Source organism: Xyrauchen texanus, chromosome 13, assembly GCF_025860055.1.
Source record: "Xyrauchen texanus isolate HMW12.3.18 chromosome 13, RBS_HiC_50CHRs, whole genome shotgun sequence".
In the NCBI taxonomy this organism is placed as follows: domain Eukaryota; kingdom Metazoa; phylum Chordata; class Actinopteri; order Cypriniformes; family Catostomidae; genus Xyrauchen; species Xyrauchen texanus.
Genome location: NC_068288.1, coordinates 22373663 through 22394863, shown reverse-complemented (window position 1 = coordinate 22394863; position 21201 = coordinate 22373663). Strand labels below are relative to the sequence as shown.

The 21201-nt window shown below is 36.7% G+C and overlaps 1 pseudogene; it reads right to left on the bottom strand.

The window, feature by feature from the left end:
• Positions 1 to 2486: 2486 nt before the first annotated feature.
• LOC127653738 (unconventional myosin-VIIa-like) lies at positions 2487 to 20667 on the bottom strand (annotated as a pseudogene).
• Between the last annotated feature and the right edge of the window lie 534 nt (positions 20668 to 21201).

Genomic DNA, 21201 nt, shown 5'->3' with positions numbered 1-21201 from the left:
ACTTTGAGCAGAAAACACAAGGGCGGGTGGATCTGGGAAAAACAGACTGGGGTCCTTGTTCCTCGGGTCCCTGCTGGGAACTATTGTGGCATCATACACTGGGGCGGTAGAGGGCAGAAACAATTCCATCACATGAACCTTAGACAGATGTGGAGGGGAGCCCCATTCAAGCAGTAAGAGTAATAATCTGTCTTTTATTCTGGAAAAATCACAGCTGTGTAGAATACACATCAACTCTTTTTCTTCTGTCTGGGTCGGTCCTCAACGACGCTAATATTGCTCACTCTTCTGAAAGAGCCCAATGTGAAGTCCCCTCTGTTCTTCCAGACTAGGGTAAATAATACAGTGCCTAGCAAGTTTTTTTTTTCGTAAACTAAAACTGAAAACATTTTCATAAACTGAAATAAATAAATATTTCAAGATAAATGAAAAACTAAAACGAAATTAACAGCAGTGATTAAAAAACTAACTGAAATAAAATACAAATTCTCAAAATTAATAATTTTATTATTAATAAATTAGCGTTTTCGTAATCAACAAGCTCTCATCAAACGGCAGGAAAATCTGACATGTCTGTGTGTTTTAGTTTGAGTCGTACACAATTGGGTTGTTTGGGTGAACACCTGCAAGTGGCGTTGTGCCATGTAATTGCACATGAGGTTAGCAGATACTGAAAGACTGAGATATGAAGACATCTCGGACATGAATTATGGCTGGTAGGAAGTTTTTATTTAAAAACAAGTATAACTATTTTTTTCACAATATTCGATAGATTACTGTTTACAAAAAAAACACCCTCCCAGCCACTTCTGGGTTCTTTTGGTAGCCCAGAAAAGAGCTATAACTATATATGGGCACTTCACTCAAATTGCGCTGAAACTGCCCAAAAAGTGCTGTTTGTGGGATTGAAACACCTGGTTTTCCACAGATTATTGGAGATTAGTGCTTCTTCAAATTTACACCAGATATTTTCATCAGGAAAACTCAGAATTTTATATAAATGATGCTCCAGCAGCCATACTACACTGTAGTTCAAGACCATTTGCCCACTGAAGCTAAGTAGGGTTGAGCCTGGCCAGTACCTGGATGGGAGACCTTCTAGGGAAAAACTAAGGTTGCTTCAGGAAGAGGTATTATGGGTGCTCACCATGCAGTCTGTGTGGGTCCTAATGCCCCAGCATAGTGTACCTGTCACTATACACCCCTACTAAAAAAGTAGGGGTGTAACCCCGGTGTCCTGGTCAAATTCTCCCCATTGGCTACAACATAAGGAGAATACAGATATAGACATATTAAGTCAAGAAGACACATTGTGATTTAACCTGTGATAGGAGAGATCAGCGGATGTGAAAACATCACCTTCTCTTATGGATATAATCAGACCCTGTACAATGAGTACTTATGCATGATGAATAATGAATCTTGATTCCCAGATAGGGGTACAAGTAAAATGAAATATTGCTGCTTGATGCAGTAAAGGGATATGAAGAACAGATATTTGAGAACAACATTGATATAGAAAGCCCGAAACACTATAAACCACCAGTTATTTGCATTGATGATTGTAAACCCAAAGAAGATTAGACGGAGAATTTAGCATATTTCCTGATGAAGAACAGCTGCGCTGAGGAGCGTGAACATCACGGTGCGTATACCATGACGTATAATCCAACATGAAGCAACTGTTGCTTGGAGAACGGAGGCATAGCATGTGACATGAAAAAAATGGAAGTATGCAAACAATAGAGACAGGTGTGTAGGCTTATAAAGCGGAGGATGTATCGTGTTGGATGAGATGCCTGAGCGTAAGTAGTCTTCCTGTTAGAACTACCAAAAGCGGCATACATCTCACATACTATTAGGCATTCGCTTACAGAATAAATGAAATGGGGATGATTATGTATTGCACATTTATTCAATGGCATTGGTAACCAATAACCAAAAACTATTGCTTATGATGCTGCATCCACACCATTAGGTGTCAGTAAACGTTCAAGACAACTGCCAACACAACATAATGCACAATATAACTTAGTACACTTTTAACCAGTAAACTAAAACAAAATTGTAATTACAGTCTTGACAATGAGCAGTAAAAAAAGGAGAAAGCCATTGCAGGATAATTTTCTGGCAACAAAACTATATTCAGAAATCCTTTAAATTGAGAGTATAACGTGGATCTTAGAGGCAATCGATATATCATTTAGTACTAATGCAATCCTTTGGATCACCCATCTTGCAAGATATTATGGCATATCACATCATAGATGCCCCAAACAAAATAAGAACATAAATGATGGCTACATTATAAAAGAACATTACTTTTTTCTCCCCAAACTTTTTCAAAAAAGAGTTTCTCTCATTATCTACTAATATATATATATATATATATATATATATATATATATATATATATATAGCATTTATGTGAGTGCATGCCATATGAAAGACAAAGAAAACTTCTTATTGCTAGTCATCATCTTTAGTCATAAACGTCTTGGTCCTCTCCTGTCACTAAGATACATGTTGAGATAAGAAGTCAGCAGGTCATCCATTTTATAGCCCTTATAAACAAAATAACAATTACTTCCATTATATTCATAGTATAAACATATTAAAAGCATATATCTGGAGAAGAATTAACCTGTTTTCCTTAATATTAATGCTTATAATATTGGAGTCAGTCACCAGGGAGGTTTCACATTTGTTTGTTCCCTTTGACCAGATTTCCTACAGTCATGTGAAATTATGTGCTTCCACTGCACCAGTTTGCAAACTTGTTATATGGATGCACTGCCAAGATGTCCTTGAACATCAGTGGAATTCAGAAAGACTAGAGACAATGTTATGTTACTGATTTTATGTTGACAATGCAATTTTTATTTTCAAGCTTATTGAAACACAGAACTAAAGATCTGAATTGTAAATTAATTTTACTGAGCCAAATTCACATACCCAGAATATGAAAGAGGAACTCAATCCTCTCTTAAGGGTTATAAATTGCTGATACCTTTGTTTTGGGATTGATGATTGTGAAACCATATTTGCTGATGGCAATCCTCACAATGTCAGGAAAATTGGGCTCTGTAGTTTGCTGCAAAATCAAACAGACATTATCTTACACACATGTTTTCAAGCAAGTAATATCAGCAGAAAAATTAATTGTCTGTGCAGTAGTCACATGTCCTTACTTTCACATCAAAAAAGGCGCAGCCAAATGTGGGCCATTTATTGACAATCTTTAGAAAGCCAACCATGGCCTGTTCCACTGTCATGCCTGCCTGTTTGTTGTACTCCACAAAAATCTTCTGTTGATGAATTTTTGTGGAGTACAACACAAAAAGTGTGTTGTGGAGTACAACTTTTTCACTTTAGAAAAATAATATCACTGATAAATACTGATAAACACTGAATAAAACATAGTGCAAGCAGATAGGTCTTTTGACTTGCAATCTGTCAAAATCTGCCAATTAACTCACAATGTCCCTCTTTGATAATCTTTCCTCAGTTGTTTGCAGGCACTGAAATTCTCCTTCTCCCTAACACCACTTGTCTAAATCTGCTCTGGGCGGACCTTATGTATGCCTGATTGTGCAGCAGAATACAGCATGTCTTAGCATTACCAAATCTTAGTACTTATTATTTGCTTTGCAGCAGTAGTGTAAGGTAAACATAATTAGTCCACTAAGACCAAAACTACTAACTTGTCATATCAATTTCAATTCTTTAGAATTAACTGAAAGAGCTGTCATGACTGTCATGACTAAAATGTAGGGTAGCAGAGAAGTGCACAACACAACCAAATTCAGCCATATTACAGCAAAGTTAAGCCGCAACACAGCGGGGGCTATAGCCTGCATACAGCCCATTTTCTGGGAGCAGGATTCCTTCTAAGATTTTCCAGTACACAAGAAAATCTGCAGGTACTGTGATGTAATTTTCGCATCATTGCCAGGTACAGATTAGAGAAAACATTGATAAAGTTACGTGCATTAAGAGTTCTGGTAGAAACCCAATCAGGTATTGGCCAGAGCACTTACGGACAAATAAGTACAGCGTTTTATAACAATTTCTTTCCTTTTTTTTTTATAATTTTGTTGTGTTGTGTCTTATTAATTTCATCAAATTGGGGCTTAATTACATTGTTTTGTAGCTTATTTCCCACGTGCTGTGGCTTTTCCATTATGTTGTGGCTTAATTTATGTGCATTGTGGCTTATTTCCATTGTGTTTTCAGCTTTTATTTGCTTTGCTAATCTGAGTTCACTCCTTGGCCAACATTGAAGTGTATTAATTAGAAACATCTACATACTCATATTGGTAAACAGACCTTCCTCCATTCATCAGCAGACATAGCTTTAAGCTGGTCATTAGGAACCAGGTCTTACAGCATCTTAGGAATCATGAGAAACTGAGTTTTATCACTGTCCACCTTCACTCTTAAGAGCAGAGCACCAAGCTGCACCATGTCTTCTTTTGTGCAATGATGATAACCTTGCAGGTACTTGGGCAACTCCTAAATAGTGTGAGAAAATGGAAATACAACAAAACAAGCATTGTACGTTTGTCAAGGCTTCAAGGCATAAAGGAACTATTTTCTGTGAAGCGACTTTGAAACTATGTATGTATTGTGAAAATGGCTATGCAAAAAAAAACAAAAAACAAAATGGACTTGACAAGCATTGGAGCTAAATAGAATATTGAATGTGGAATTGTCTATAAGCTTTTAATTTTCAAATTATACTTCTTCCAGTTTCTGCTTGAAATATTGAGTATTTGTTGTTTAAAATACACATAGATGACACTACAATACACTTTCAAGTGGGTAATGGAAGATGAGATCAACCTCCACGTCTCTCCCAGGGCTTATGCTGAACCATAGTTTTCTCATAAAAACACCATGTAAGAAAAGTTCACCGGACCACTTACCATTTAAAAGAGCATTACAGATGTTTTGAAGTTTGATTAGTTATTTTCTATTTTACTCAAATGTGAGCTGCTCAAGTTAAGAGATTGAAAAGACTAACTCTGATTCACTCACTTTGCTCTCATGGACCAATCAGTAATCTGTCTCAGGCTGTCAAAGAAGTAGTCAGTTTCATTCAAACTCAGAACCTGATTAGGAGAGAATGTCAGGCAGTTAACATACAAACAATATCATGTACTTTTTACTCATGGAAAAGGTGTACGATGTTGCATTGTAGAAGTGAAGAAACGTGAAATGGAGCTGTCGGTCATGAACAGTAGCAGCCTTGGGACAAATCTTATCTGGAGTTTTCACAAAGAGGCTGAACCCATCAGCTGAGACAAACATGAGTTTCTTGGCAATGGTCTATACAAGGTCTTTTATCCTGGTGTTGGTTGCCACCTCAAAAATCTGTCCATGGAGAGAAAAAGAAGTTCAGGGACACATTAAATACATGACATTGGTGATAAATCAGCTGCTGTAATTTTTGCCAAATTATGACTTCAAAAACCAAATGCCAGTATAGAAGAAGAATGATCTTGGTGTGATCTACTGCATGATTTCGTAATGCAGTGTGTGTTGCATTACCTCGAGGAAGTACATTTTGTGGAATATCTGGGTGCTCTTCTGCTGAATTGCATCTACTTCTACATGGAAGCTTCCTGGGTTCCATTCTAACACAATGGATGATGGATGTTATATATAAATATGATTATACAAAGCAATTCACATCATCTGTGACCCAGCTTTTGGACTGAGGTCAACAAGAGGATAATAGCAGTGTTTCCCAAATGTGGAAGTCTTTGAACAGTTGCAGTGACAGATGAAGCCGCTGTGAATTTTTTACTATCCAATCACTCAGCACGGACACCTTCCTGGCATTTGCTTGAATCTTGCAAAGACTAGCGTGATAATAAAAGGAGGGGTGTTGCTGTGCCAACAGGCAGAAAAATGCCTCACTTTAAAGGACTGATAAACTACTGTTATAACAAAATGAACAGTTACATGATTAGAGCATATATGTGTTAAGTGTTATCATATGTCAAGCTGTTAGTTGAACATGGCAATATGCCAAGCTTAACATGTTTTTAACATTGTAATCTGCTAATGTCTGCTGATGGATGTTTATTCTGTCCTGTATTTTATAGCACATAATTTCAGTAATGTAATACACGTTTTTTTTAGATATGAACTCCAATAGGTTTTGGCTCTCAAGTAAGCCAGCCAAAGTTTATAGAGTAAAAGAGCACATGCTTTCCACTCACAAGCTTTCACACAGAGTTTCAAGGTTAATTAGCATTGGCTTTGAGTTATTCTATAACTGAACTCAAATTATATGAAGATTGGCAAAGTATAATACCAACAGTATCAACCATAACATAATGCCGGGTTGACAGGTATTAAATAGTGCTGATTTATTTCCATCTAAAGATTTTACCATCTAAATAAAATGTACTGTCAAAGGCCAAAGCTTACAATGATGAGGCATAATAAAGATGAACTGACATGGTAAACACAGTCAAGTGATAAAACACTACACTAAAGAAACTATTTTGTTTGTCTTCATAATATTTAATCAAAATGTTCACAAATATCAGAATGTAACTTGCTCTTCCTCTGAAACGTATTGTCTTTTCCATTGTCATCAAGGTCATGCAGGCTACTAGATAATGTTAATGGTTAATGGAATAGTGAAATAGTGATTTAGGCATTGTTTCAGCACACTCGCTATTGGTCTGGCTTCATTCTGGTATGCAACACCCACTTCCAATCCATTCCCAGTTCAGTTTATTCCTGATGGATAAAATCAAGTCCTGCTGTACATGTTTTCTCATTGAATATCCAGTTTCACTTGGAAAAGGTCACATAAAAATTAAAACTGGTTTTTAAACAGCAATTTACGTTGACTTAAGTCTGCTAACATGAAGGTAAATGTTAATGTAAGCAGTAACCCACATTTTAATCTCTTTCAACAACCTTTCCTTACCATGGTTAAAGGCCTTTAATTTAATAACTTAAATACCTTTCAATTGCAATGTTTGTATAAGTGTGGAGAAGGATATCTGTGAAGGCCTGGCAGGCTTGTGGGCTTAATTCTGGATTTCCCACCAGTCTCTTGAGCAGGTGCTGTCTGATGGGTTCTCTTGAGTTGGCCCACAGCCTCTCAGGTGCTGCATTCTTAGCGATCACCTGTCCGTTCACATCTTTAATGGGCTGCCTGGACACAATGATGAAAAACAGATATTTATGTTGTTTGTTTTTGAAACACTCAGTTAATATTGTGTGGTAATATGCTGTAGCATCATAGATTACTGACAATGACAATAATACCAAGTAGTATTAATAATGAGATCTAACAGTTACTACAAGTAGCCTACCTGAAATATTCAATGGAGAACTCTTGAAGGGTTGCAAGAGCCACTTTCTCAGTCACGGTTCCTTTGAAAGCATTATCAATGATGCTCTTTCTTTGATCTGGGGACAAGCTGACCAGGCTCTAAAATATATGTTTTAATAAAAATCAGGAATGCAAGGTGTTTTAATTAAGGTTAGGTTTATGATGTCCATATTTTAATGCATTGTAAAGGCATGTGTAAATCAATGTAAAATTGGGTCCTGAAGCAAAATCAGTTGAGAACCACTGCTTTAAATCATTAGTGTCGTCAACTCAGTGAGAAAGACATCAGCCTGCTGCATGACTTGTTTAATCACTGAAACTAATGTAGACCTTCACAGATCAAATACAATAATGTTTATAAGCATTGCAATAAGCAACTTTAAACATATTTTAAAGTTCTCACCAGGACTTCATTGGTCGGCTTGGTCAGAGTTGGCAGAATCAAAACAGCATCTGCAGGCACTGCACCGATTTCTCCAGTTCGTTCATTCTTACCCTTAAACCAACCACGGTCAACAGAAAACTCATCATCTTTAATGAGGAGGAGAAGCTCAGCCTTCTTAAAGCTGAGAAATGTCTGATAATCTTGAAGAAAAACCCAAATTTTTTCTTCATCAGACAACAACACATACCCATTTTCAGACCTTGTAAAACAATTTACTGAAATGCAGCTTATTGGCTCTCCTGACCTGGTCTGTTAACCTCCTGTAGGATAACAGCATAATATGACCATTCTATGAGGCCTGCCAGGAACATGGCTACCAGATCACAGATATCCATAGCCATGACTGCATTCAGTGTGAAGTCTACTTTCAGAGTCTGCAAACACACAGACTTCCTATCTCTGGAGAAGATGAGACATGGGGAATTCAGTGAATTTAGATACCATGCATTTTTTGTTTTTTGGGCAAAACTAATAAACAAAAAAAACTACAATCAAAGAATACCTGAGATTAACTTAATATTGACAAAATGATTCAAGCCCATCATACATTAATTGAAGCCCAAACCAACCTAACTGTGTTGACCCCGGCGACCTCAGGGTAAGACAGTACCAGAAGCTTGATTTATTCCCATAAAGTTATTCCCATTGAGTTTATGGTAAGGATGAAACTGTTCTTGGGTAGGCCAGGACCTGAATATGAAATTATAGAAATTTCATTTAATTTATTTAACTATACCTAATTATTAAGGTTTCTGCTCATATTCCTGTTTATTAGTTGTGGCAAATATATACTTTCTGAATTAGTTTGCAATGTATTTAAGTCTAAGCTTAAAGGCATAGTTCACCCAAAAATGACAACTCTCTCATCATTTACTCACCCTCATAGCATCCCAGATGTGTATGACATTTACATCTGTCTCACCTCTTGTTCTGGAATTGTAGAAACATTAATATTCTGAGTGTTACTTTTGCTTCTTATTCTCAGAAAATGATGAGATGGCATTTTATTTAACAAACACTTTCTGAACATCTCCATCAAAATCAAACAAAAGACTGCTAATTTATTTTCTTTTAAATAGTTTACTCATCCTCATAACATTCCAATCCCATATCACTTTCTTTCTTATGCAGAACAGAAAATGAGGATTTTTGCTATAAAAGAATCTTGTTCACAGTTGCTTGCATGTTCAAACAAGAACTTGAGTTGTTTGGCGCTAAAACATTGCAAATTCTCATGTGCGTGCCACTGTGAATAAGTTCTTCTCATGCCCTCATGAATGCACAACAGACACCAAGATTTTCACTAAACAATTACTTACATTTTGGGTTGTTTCTCAATTAAACCTATTGTATAATTTAAGAAGACTTGGAATATGAGTCACATGGACAACTTCTATGATATTTTGCATCCTTTTTTAAGCTTTGAAGTAAGTCATTATCAACTTCCATTGTATTGAAAAGATGGACTGGAATATTCTTTAAAAATTTAGCTTAGTGTTCTTCCTGAGAAAGAAAGTAAAACGTGTTTGGAACGAGTTGAGAGAGTGAGTAAATAATGACAGAATTTTCATTTTTGAGCGGACTAATCCTTTATCCTTACAAAAAAAAAGTGTTAACAGGAGTGCAGTATTTCAGAACCCCTTGAGACATCATTAGAGATCATTTCAAATCATTGTTCACTCATAATAAGAAGTAGTCTCCTAACCTGGTCCAGGCCCACCATATGGCTAAGGCGTCTATCCTGTCTGGAGGCCACATCCTGCTGCAAGGAGCAATCAGCAAAGGCTGGTCTACTTTTTGAGATCTGCTGAGCCTTTGGTTCAGGGAGATCACCATAAACCTCAGAATCATCCACCAAACTGTTAGTGAAGCCTGTCAAGAAACAAAGGAACAGTAGTACTAATTTGTGATTGTTTGTGCCAATGTAACAGAAGAAACAACATAAATCAATCAAAGATTACACAGCTGGTCAATGTCAAAGGTGGCTTTACCAGGACATCATTCTCGTTCTTATGGTAGAGCAGGGGCTGCCGCATTCTCTGGCGAATAACTTGGAGAAAGAGTACTCATCCAAATCATCATTGTCTTCTTCTGGGATGTCCATCATTGGAGCATCATCCAGATCCACCTCCTCAAGCACGGATCGTTTTCCCTTCAAATCCTAAGAAATACAAAACACAAATCTCCAGCTGGCACCACTAGCTTCTAAATTAGTGTTAACATTATGCTTCTTTAAGAATCTTGATCTCTGACCTCAAAGCCCACAGGTGCCTGGCCTTCCAGTCCTCCAACCATGCTAGAAAAAAAAGCCAAAGATATCATCCACCATTTCTTGGTCATTGATGGATTGAAAGCATTCTGCCGCCTCTCTTTCTCTTTTCTGACGCAGAACATCCTCTAGCTTTCTCTGTCTCTCTAGAACAGCGAGCTCTTCTGCCTTCTGTTCCTGGGGTGAGAGGAAAGCCTACAAACAATAGGGACAGTGAGTAAAATACAACGGCCACATTAAGGGATTTTGCGAGGAATTAAGCTATGTGGGACATGAATAAACACTACATTACCCAAAGTATGTGGACGTCTGAACACTTCAAATGTGATTATTGAACATTTTGTTTTAAAACTATAGACATTTAAAGGAAGTCTAGCCTCTGTTTGTGTCTATAACAGCTTTTATTCCTATGGGAAGGCTTTCCACTAGATGTTGGAACAAGGCTGCTGGGGATTTTCTCCCTATTCAAACAAAAGACCTTCAGTGAGTTTAGGCCCCTCAATAGGTTCAATGTGGTTCAGGTCAGTCATGTTCTCTCACACCAGACTTAGTAAACCCTTTTTTAAGGACCTCACTTTGAACATAGGGCAATTGTCATGCTGAAAAAAAAAAGTTGTCTAAGGAGATTATGAGGCTTTATGCTTCATTGTATGTACTTGCTAGTAATAGGTATGGCTGAAAAAGCCAAACCTGTTAATAATGAGGGGGTGTGCACATACTCAAACTATGGCAAACTTGATGGCAAACTGTCATCAAATCATGGTAAGTCTATCCATCAGGAAACAGCTTACATCTCTATTTATCTTCTTGACTGCTCTTCTGGCAAGAGTTCCTCTGGTGTAAGCCTGCAGGAGGATCACAGCCTCTCTATTTCGTCTTCACTCCTTCCTCACTAGATAGCCATGGGACTGAGTCTGAAGCTGTAGAGTTGCCTGTCTTTTCTGTTTATACTACGTGGCCAGCTGACGAGCATGCACCTGAGCCCGCAGACGGGCAAAACACAACTGGACCTGCAGAAAGAGAAGTGACACTCTATATACACGTACATGCACCAGGGTTATGGTAGTTTGGGAAAAAAAAATTAATTACGTTTTATTTTAGCTTATTTTAACTTTTTAGTTTTTCACTGTTTCTATTTTTAAGTACATTTTTTTATTTTTCAGCATATTGTTATATTGCTGGGCTTCCCAATAACATTGCACCTTAAGCTTTTACGATCATCTTAACTAATGTCACTCATTATTTTACGATGGAGTAACATCTGTTTCCCAAACCAAACATAGATCGCTTGTTATAAAGCAGGACTTAGTTGCTTCATTATAGTAGTCTGGTATAAAGGAGCTAATCACTTTGGCGAATATGTCCAGGAGTTTGTCTTTTCAACATGAAAATAATGTGGAAATACTGACAAAAATCTAAGTTGTAGTAAAAATCTAAGTATGTTATTAACTATTACTGATTTTAATTTATAAAATAATGATGGCTTTGTTAAAATGGGTTTCAGACGTATTAATGCTCAACTTATAGATATTAATGAAAGTGACTCAAGAAATGCATGTAATGTGAATGAACGTGACGTGCATCATAATGAGGGGCTCTCAATTAGCCTTAAGTATTGTTCCTTTGGCTGTAAACTAAAAAGATGTGCACAGAAAAGGATTAAAATGACGAACAACAGTACTGAACTACTCATAGACCTATCTAAATATTAATAGATCATCTGGTTAGAGTTTTAGGCACTGTGCACTTGTGTTATGTTAACTATGCCATGTCATGCCATGCCATGTTAACAGACTATAGGCTACTGGAGCCCAATTGAAACATTGGAGGAAAAACAGTACCCTCTAAAATAGAGCACAATGCCTTTCCAAAGATCTACATATATAACATTCTACTTAGTGCTTTGGGAAACCTAGCCTTAGTTTTTATTGTAGTTTAATATTTCAGGGCTGCCAAATGAATGCCTTAACCCATTAATATAATTTAAATACGTTTATTGATGTTACATTTCTCAGGACTGTCTAATGTTAAGGCTATCTAGTGGCATGCTCATGTTTTATGAAGGTGGATTGTAAATGTATTACTTTTTAAAATGAAAGTCTAAATTTGGTTGTTTTTTAGTTAGTCATTAAAATGTACTTGTAAATCATAAACATTTTGTTTTATTTTTATTTTTCAGTTTGATCCAGTATTTATTTCTATTTCAGTTAAGAAAAAGGTTTTCATGTAGTTTTCGTTAATGATAATAACACTGTACGGAAGTCTGCGGTAAGAGGACAGCTCACCTCTCTGTTTACAGTTTTTCTGTATGACCACAGCAAGAGAACAAAATTGTGATTATACCAGTGATATACATATCTATACAAACATGTGTTAGATAAGCCTCAGGCTTTTACCCATGTTTGTATCCTCTTAGGACTCTCTGAATAAGAAGAGCCTTCTCATTCAAAGCTTTGTCTCGTGCCAATTCCAAAACAGTATCATGGTAATCCTGGCATAAGTAATGATATCACTTTATAATCATTATTATTGATCTGCTTTACCAATCCCATAAAAGTCCCTGTAAAATGAATCTCAGTACCTTCAGAAATACTTTTGTCTTTCCAATGTTCCAGTCGTATTCCACCAGAACATTTCCACATATGCTTTCACAGCAGGTCCTGACATTGTCCTTAAACAAACCAAAGGGGCTTTCAAACACAGATCATAAGCTAGCAATTTATTTAATTTACATATTAAAGGTGCTATAAGTGATTTTATTTTATTGGAATACTATGCATAAAACGTCCCTTCTACCTTATAGATATCAAATAAATAGGTGACCACCATTTTCTAGCTAATCAGAAAATGTAGCCAATTACAGAATGCTCTTTGCCTTTATAGGGAGCCGCTTACATAACCCTTTTCCTAACCTTAACCATCTGTGGAGGTGTCGTCCCCTTTTGGAGTAACCCTGCCCCCTTGTGGAGCAACCATGCCTATTTTGGAGATTCCGCCCCCATTTGGAAATCTCTGGCCTGCAGCTATACTTACTTGTGCCTTTCACGTGGTGCTTTGTGCAGACATCATGTTTTCTGACATGTCTTTGGTTGTCTGACATTTACTATAATCACTTATAGTACCTTTAAAACTGTGCCAACATATTTGGCAAACCAAAAGGAAGGCCAATAAAATCAAGCTGCTTAAAAACATGACCTACAAGTTTGTGTACTGCATGTTTATACCCCAATATTGGAATGATGCTAGGCTATAACTGCCGTTAGCTTATCAGGGGTGAGTTTCTTGGGGTGACAACCATGTGATTGATATTTGTTTTCCCATCTGAAGTGCTGAGATCATTGTGGAAAATCTGCTTTAGCAGCTCATTGGATGATGTTTGCATTAACAGGATGATATCGCTACTCAGAGCATCTCTGTTCTTCTCAAGGAAACCTATATGTACAGCAAATGTCATCAAACATTTCTATTTACATTTTTAGATTATTTTAATCCGAAAGACAAATGTGAAAGTACTGCTCAGTTGAAATTACCATTGGAGTCATAGTACACAGTTCCAAACTGTGTGCTACAATTATTCTTCGGAGGGATGTAAATATCATCCTTCTCATGAACTTGACACATTTTATTGAGTAAAGTAGAGTCTGTGCCCTGGAAGAAATCAAACATTGAGATATTTTAATTAATAGTTCACATTAAAATGTTTTCAACTGTTAATAAATTTGAAATATACAACTACAGTACACTAGTTTGCACATTGCAATTAGAGATATGTGTTTTAGAGATATAAGAGTGGTACCAATCACACACCACATGATAATGGTTCACCTAAAAATGAAAATGATCTTATCAGAACATAAAGCGGGGCTGGTTGTAGGCTTGAGCAGAGGTGGGCTCGGCAAACCAAACATGAGTCTTGACCAGCCAATCAAACATTTGGGAAACACAGTTTTAAAGAAAATATTTATTTTCCCAATTTGTGCATTGGTTAAAAGTAAAATCGGGGCAGGCTGTGTGTTGCAAACATTGAGGGTGGTCTGTAGACTGCCAAACCAATCACAAAACAGCACCAGAAATGTGTAGTGTTTTTCTATTTTTGTCATTGACCGAACGCAATGACACACTCAAGAAGCGGCTGCTCCAATCGGCTGCTCCAACGGTAATAAGAGATATTTTTGTAAAATATATAGGTTTTTAGTGTCTTCATAGAAGCCTGGCACTGTCTCAGTGTGCGGTGACCATGTGGCTGCTGTTAATGTATCACAGGCTCCCTTTTATCAAATATCTCCCTCTCCCTCCACATCAGCTACCCAAAATCGCTCTGCGGGTGTTCGTGAAGTACTGGACCTGAATTATAAAGTAGAGGTCTGTGCAGGATGGATTTTTCAGATCCGCTCCCAAGAGATTCTGTGCAGCTCAGACAATTTTTTTTAAAATATTTTGTCCTGCTACACTACCTCCATTACTTCGAACTTATGAGTCAAGATAAGTCAAATTTATTTGTATAGCCTTTTCCACAACAGCCGTTGTTTCAAAACAGCTGTACATGAAATTATGCTGTAACAGAAAATGAATGAATATAATGCTAATATTAGTTATGTTAAGAACTATTAGTGGTTAAAATTAGTAAACTAAGTAAGTACGTATGACTATATTTACATTTACGCATTTGGCAGATGCTTTTATCCAAAGCGACTTACAGAGCCGTTATTACAGTGACAATCCCCCTGGAGCAACCTGGAGTTAAGTGCCTTGCTCAAGGATACAATGGTGGTGGCTGTGCGGCTCGAACCAGCGTCCTTCTGATTACCAGATTACCAGTTATGTGCTTTAGACCACTACACCACCACCACTCATTTATTTGTGAGTGGTGGTGGTGTAGTGGTTTATTTAATTCAATATATTTTTTAATATGGGGAAAAAGTGTAAATTAAAATTAGATTGGGTGTTATGATCTTAGCAATTACGGCATGTTACGACAATTGAAGACATTCAATTTGTAGTCCGAGTAACCCCTCCCCCAGCCCACCCTAGCATAGCTGTCAGAAGCCGGGCCTGACATAAAGGCAGCATAAAAGTAATCCATTTACAATGACGTTTTTGGTGTTACTCAGAGAACAGGATTTATGTTTGTCTTTTGAACTAACAATGCTTAAAGTAACACCATCAGATATAAATAAAACATCTCTGTTGTCTTTTGCCCTTGCTACAGTTATAGAGCACCAAGGCCATTTTCTGATTTCCTTGGCGAATTAGCAAAAATCTGATCTAGTTGTAATTGTGGATAGAACTTTAATTGTTGGCAAATTCAACATTCACATAGATAATGAAAATGACACATTGGGATTAGCATGTATTGATATTCTCAACTCTCTAGAAGTCAGACAAAATGTGACAGGGCCAACTCAATCCAATAATCATACGCCAGATTTAATTCTGTAATATGGATATGATGTTGATATTATAGAAATCCTGCCACAGAGTGAAGACATCTCAGATCATTACCTTGTCTCTTGTATGCTGCGATCAGCTAATGTTACTCAATCTACACCACACTATAAATCAGGGAGAATTATTCTTTCAACCACTAAAGAGGGCTTCATTAATAATCTTCCAGATTTGTCTCATATACTCAGTAAGCCAAAAAGTCTAGAAGAACTTGATGTAATAACAGAAAATATAAATACAGTCCTCTCTAGCATTCTTGATAGTCCCTTTGATTAAAAAAAATTAAGAAAATATAGCCACATGCTGCAATTGTCGGGGGCTTAGTACATATGGAATAAACTGGACAGAAAGGATCCTGTGGAACCCTAAACCTAAATCAAACCTTAACCCTAACTGCCTTAATCACAGTTGCAAAAATATAATTTTCTTAAGTTATAGTGCCCCCTAACATCAAAAATGTATGACATTTTCCATGTGACCTCAGAATGTTCTCTTGTCAATGTGTTTTAAGTTTTGTTAAGTTTGAATTTTTCACTCACAAGATACAGGCTAATTAGTAATTAAAGGCCACGTCCAAAAACTTATATTCCCTTATATCTTTGGAAAAACTTAAAACTTAACAAATCAAAATTATTTTGATAATTTTTTTGTCAGGAGTGTCTGTAGATGATGTAATTTTCATGTGAATTGAAGAAATGGCCAAGGACAAGTTTGAAAAAGGATGTTTTTCGAAGTGGCTTAAAAGTTTACATGCAGAAAAGGAAATTCATGTAACCATATGATTTGGGGGCACTGAAAAATGTTGAGAAGCTAAGAAAAATTATTCTAGCTTATACGGTTCCGGAGTTATTAGCAAAAACACAAACTGGCTTATTATAGTGCCATCGTGTGGCCGATTCTCACAAAAATGTACATAGAGGTTTGTTTGGATAAAAAAGGAGACCCTTCTTTTGTATAATACGTTTCATGACCATCGGCAGTTCACAATTCAATTATTAGGTGTTTGATAGGCTGCTGGCAGCCATTTTGTTTTTCGATATGTTAAGGATATGTTAGCACTTGAACCAAAAAAGATGAATATTTTATTTGAACTTTGCCGATCAAACGACTGAGGAGTTTTATAGTTATTTTGTTGTAGCGCTAGAATTGAACAACAATTTTCATGCATTCTCAAAATGGCCTGTTGACTAGGTGTTCTGGGTTTTGTTACGTTTGGACTTTGTGTTGAGTTGATATTGATCAATGAATCAAAGTGTGTTTAGGTGAAGGAATTATATCGCTAATATCTTCAGAATGATCTGACATATCAAAATTATTTTGATAACTTTATGTCTGTAGGGTCTGTAGATGATGTACTGTATACCAAGTTTCATGCAATTGAAACTAGCTTTGAAAAAGTCAGTTTTTCCAAAAAATCTAAAAGGTGGAAAGTTTGTAAAGACAGAAATGAAACTGGAGATATATGTTTGTATGGGAAAACAGTTTTTATTCTAGCCCTTACGGTTGTGGAGATAGTGTAAATTCAATAGTGCTTATTATAGCACAACCTAGGGACAGATGGGTGTGTGCCTGAGCAGTGGGTGGGGGGGCATTCTGCCATTCTGATGACTTTTTACCTTGTGATATTTGCTGCATATAGGCTTTTAGGGCAGAGAAGAACAAAATATTGACAAATTCAATAGTTTCAGCACCTTCTGTGCTTGGCCCCCTAAAAAGCCCTGCACCATGGTACAATTATCACACTCATGCTCTCAAGAGGGCAGCTCAAGTGGAAGAATGCAAAATTAGAGGTATTTCATGGTGCATGGAAGGATAGTGTCTGTATATACAGAAAAGCTCTAAAAGCTTCCAGGTCAGCATATTTTAGCAAACTCATAGAAAATAACCACAAAATTCCTAGGTGTTTATTCAGTAGGCTAATTTGGTTAGGAATAAAGCCTTGACTGAACCAGATATTCTGTCACAGCACAATAATAATGACTTCATGAATTTCTTTATAAAATTGAAATCATCAGAAATAAATTGGAATTATGCAATCGTCTGTCACAGTACCTCAGAACTAACAAAATTATCGAAACATCAAAAGCCACAACATGTATGCTAGATCCAGTACCAACTAAGATCTTAAAAGAGGTATTCCCTGTAAACTCAGAACCACTTCTTAATATTATTAACTCCTCGCTATCCTTAGGACATGTCCCAAGAAACTTTAAAATGGCAGTTATCACACTGCTTATTAAGAAGAGTTATTAACACAAAATAACTAGCACCTGCAGGAACCATGAGATGGTTGGCTTTTAATTGACATTACAAAGTTTCTTGTATTGTTCTAAAGAAGACTTGTTCACACTCGTCACATGATTTTGGGTCAAAATGATTGTTGGAGAAGTAAGTGTGCAAGTTTTTTGTTTTTGATAATATCGTTTTTGCTTTTTTTACTCGCAACCTCATAAAGTTTGTTTTTGGTGTGTGTCTGCTCTTACAAATTTTGTGGTCATCTTCTGTTAGGGCTGCACAATTAATAGTTTTTTAATCGCGATCATGATTTCTGCCTCTTACGGTTAATTATGCATTGGCCTAACTGCCTGCGATATTAGTGAGCTATCAAACAGAAATGATCAGCAAGCTAAAGTTGCAAATTGTTGCTCATTTTTATAATAGGCTGTGTCTAAAGATGATGGGTCAAATCATAAACACTTATGAGTCTATTTTCAGCTCTCTTTAGAAGTTCGCCACTGACCAATCACTTTTCAGTTACGAGCATGCACTGATGTATGGAACAGCAGATGCTTACAAGTATGTTTCATATATTGCTTTGATTGATAGAAAGCTGGAACATGCTTTCTTCGGAGACTATGTGGAGGTAGGATGAAAATCTGGGAGACTAGTCATTCAACAAGTCGGTCTATTCAGCCATAAACTGATTACGCAGCAAGTCAGCTGAATAAACTTTGGTTGCAGTGCAGTGTTACAGCGGTTTAATGGGGCTTTTCCACTGCATGGTACGGCTCAACTTGACACTGCTCACTTTTTGGGGGTTTTCCACTGTGGATATTACCTGGTACTTTACCACACAAACCAATTAACTGTATCTTCTAAGATAGGGTTGGCTTCTAAAATCTGCTGCTCAATCCAGGAGCGCTGTCAACTCACTGCTGCAAGAAACTGCAGCATTAGTTTGGTGCTCTGTTTTTCTTGCTCCATGCTCCCCACTGACAATCACCATACACAGACACTCTCAGAAAGCATCAAACAGAACATGTGACAGATGTTTGATGTTACCGTATCAGTCCACCTTTTAGTCAATATACAGTTTTTACTGAGTATTTGCACAGCTGCCAATGGCACATAAAAGCCCCCACCTAAAAGACAGATTTGGTAGGCAGAATTACAGTCACTATTTACTTTCATTGTATGGAAAATGCCATGAAAATGACTGGTGACTGAGGCATTCTGCCTTTCATTTGTTTTTGTGTTCAACGGAAGAAAGTAAGCCATATTGGAACATTATGAGAGTGACTACATGATGACAGAATTGTCTATCCCTTCTTTTTGTCTTGTGACTATCAAATCTGTCTTGTAGCTGGGGGCAGAAATAAAAGCAAGTAATTTGTCCTAACATACAGTAAATGAGCTGGAAATAAATGTAATAGAGGTAATAAATGTGTTTTAAACCCAAACTAAAATAGTCCAATTAATCCATAGGTACAAATGACTAGAAGACCTAATGATATGCAGCATTGGGCAAAGAAATGGGCAAGACCTTCTAAATGTCCTGTCACAACTCTCTGATTCAATGGGAAATATGGCAAACAAAGGAAAGAAAGCTGGATTCGTCAAATAATTGTATGCATATTTAATATATTTGGACTTCAAGGTGGAGGTTGGATTAACTACACAATGGGTAAATATGGTCATGTCAGTCTGAAATAACAATATGATCCTCTCGTTTAAATTAGAGCTGGTTGTATCTATGTGAAAAAACCTTGTTATTTAACAGGAAGGGCAAAGAACAGCTAAATTAACTCAAGTGGATAATATAATCCCATAAACTCCACTCTGGTTTTACAGTAATCAGCAGTTTATGTGAACAAACATATATGGCCATTTCGATCAATTTGTGTCATTTGACCCAAAACACATTTTGAGCACTACTATCTTTTATATTGGATATAATTATTTGTACTTCAAACCATTGCTGAAATATAATAATTTTAAATTATTTCCTTTTACATAATGCATAAAACTCAAAATAAGTTTCTGGGTCAAAGTGAATCAAAATGATGGAGCCGGACAAACACTTTTTTTTTTTTTTAACTAATTCATAAATGGTTTATTTTATATGGCATTTAATTCCTCACATAGATGATTCCCGTTTGTAACGCACTAAAAGGTTCCATAACAGTCCAGCCTCATTGAGGTCACCCAGCCGTATCATGTCATCCACACCTTTCAGAGGTGGGATGCATGGGCTTCAGAGAGCTCTTTTTAATATTATGCTCCTGGAAATCACACCATAGCACACATCAACAATGCACTTATACAGACAACAGCATTTCTCTTTTTATCAAAAAACTTCTGGCTTCAGATATATTACCTTTCCCTCATCATCAATGAGTTGCAGTTGGCCAGTTTCAGAGTCTGACTTCAGCTCCCAATGAAACCCCATCGCTGCCATCCACCCACACATAATCTCCCTAAAGCAGTTTGTCCAAATTTTAAGATGTCATACAAAAAATAGCCAATGATCTATGTTACATGAAGAAAATTAAATGCAAGGTTTTGTTTTAATGTTGGCTAAGCCGAAAGCCTGAAAACTTAAATTGCCACACACATTATTCATGTCAGTAAAACAAGTGCCAGCAAATGCTTCAAACTATTTACCTTTCTTAAAACCACCATGACGGAGTCCTTCCCTCCCCCAGTCTGAATATTTGATAAAAAAGAGAACATTTTAAATGAGTCATTACCGCCCCAGAAAACATTTACCATCTAGAATGCACCAACACTAGCACCAGTAACGTCCCCAACCAGTGAGTCATGTGCAGATTTCAAGTTCATAAATGGATCAACAGAGACTGGAATACATAAAATATATCCTAAATGGCCTAATATAGCAGCCAAACTTGATTTGCAGTACAGTACTCATGACAAAAATAAAACATCTGCCTTTACTTGCAAAACTCTACCAAGGAATTACAAAATTGAACAAAACCGTGTCAGCTACCTGTACCTGTGGATTTAGTGACAAGCAAAACATTTTCTGTCCCTCTTCCTTGAAGTCAGAACTGCTACCCACAGTCCAAGTGTTCAGTTAGAAGCGGTAGCATTAGGTGAATGACTGTGGACAACAGAAGTTTGATACTTTGACTTTACTCCCTGACTAATGCATTAATAAGTTATGATAGAGGTTCTGCCCTCTGTATCATAGAGCAAGGAAAGGTTATTAGCCAAATTATTAATGAACAAAAACCACATCAGAGAACAATAATAAGGACATAAGGCTCCAGTCTCTTAATAAAAGCAGAAGCAAAAAGCAGTGTAGATCTACAGAGGACAATTCCTGGTATGCGTCAATGAATTTTAAATAAATGAAACGAACGAATAAAACAGATTAAATTATTTATAATTATTTCTGTTGTGCATAATGTTTTTTTCCTCCATAAAGGTAAAGTGCTG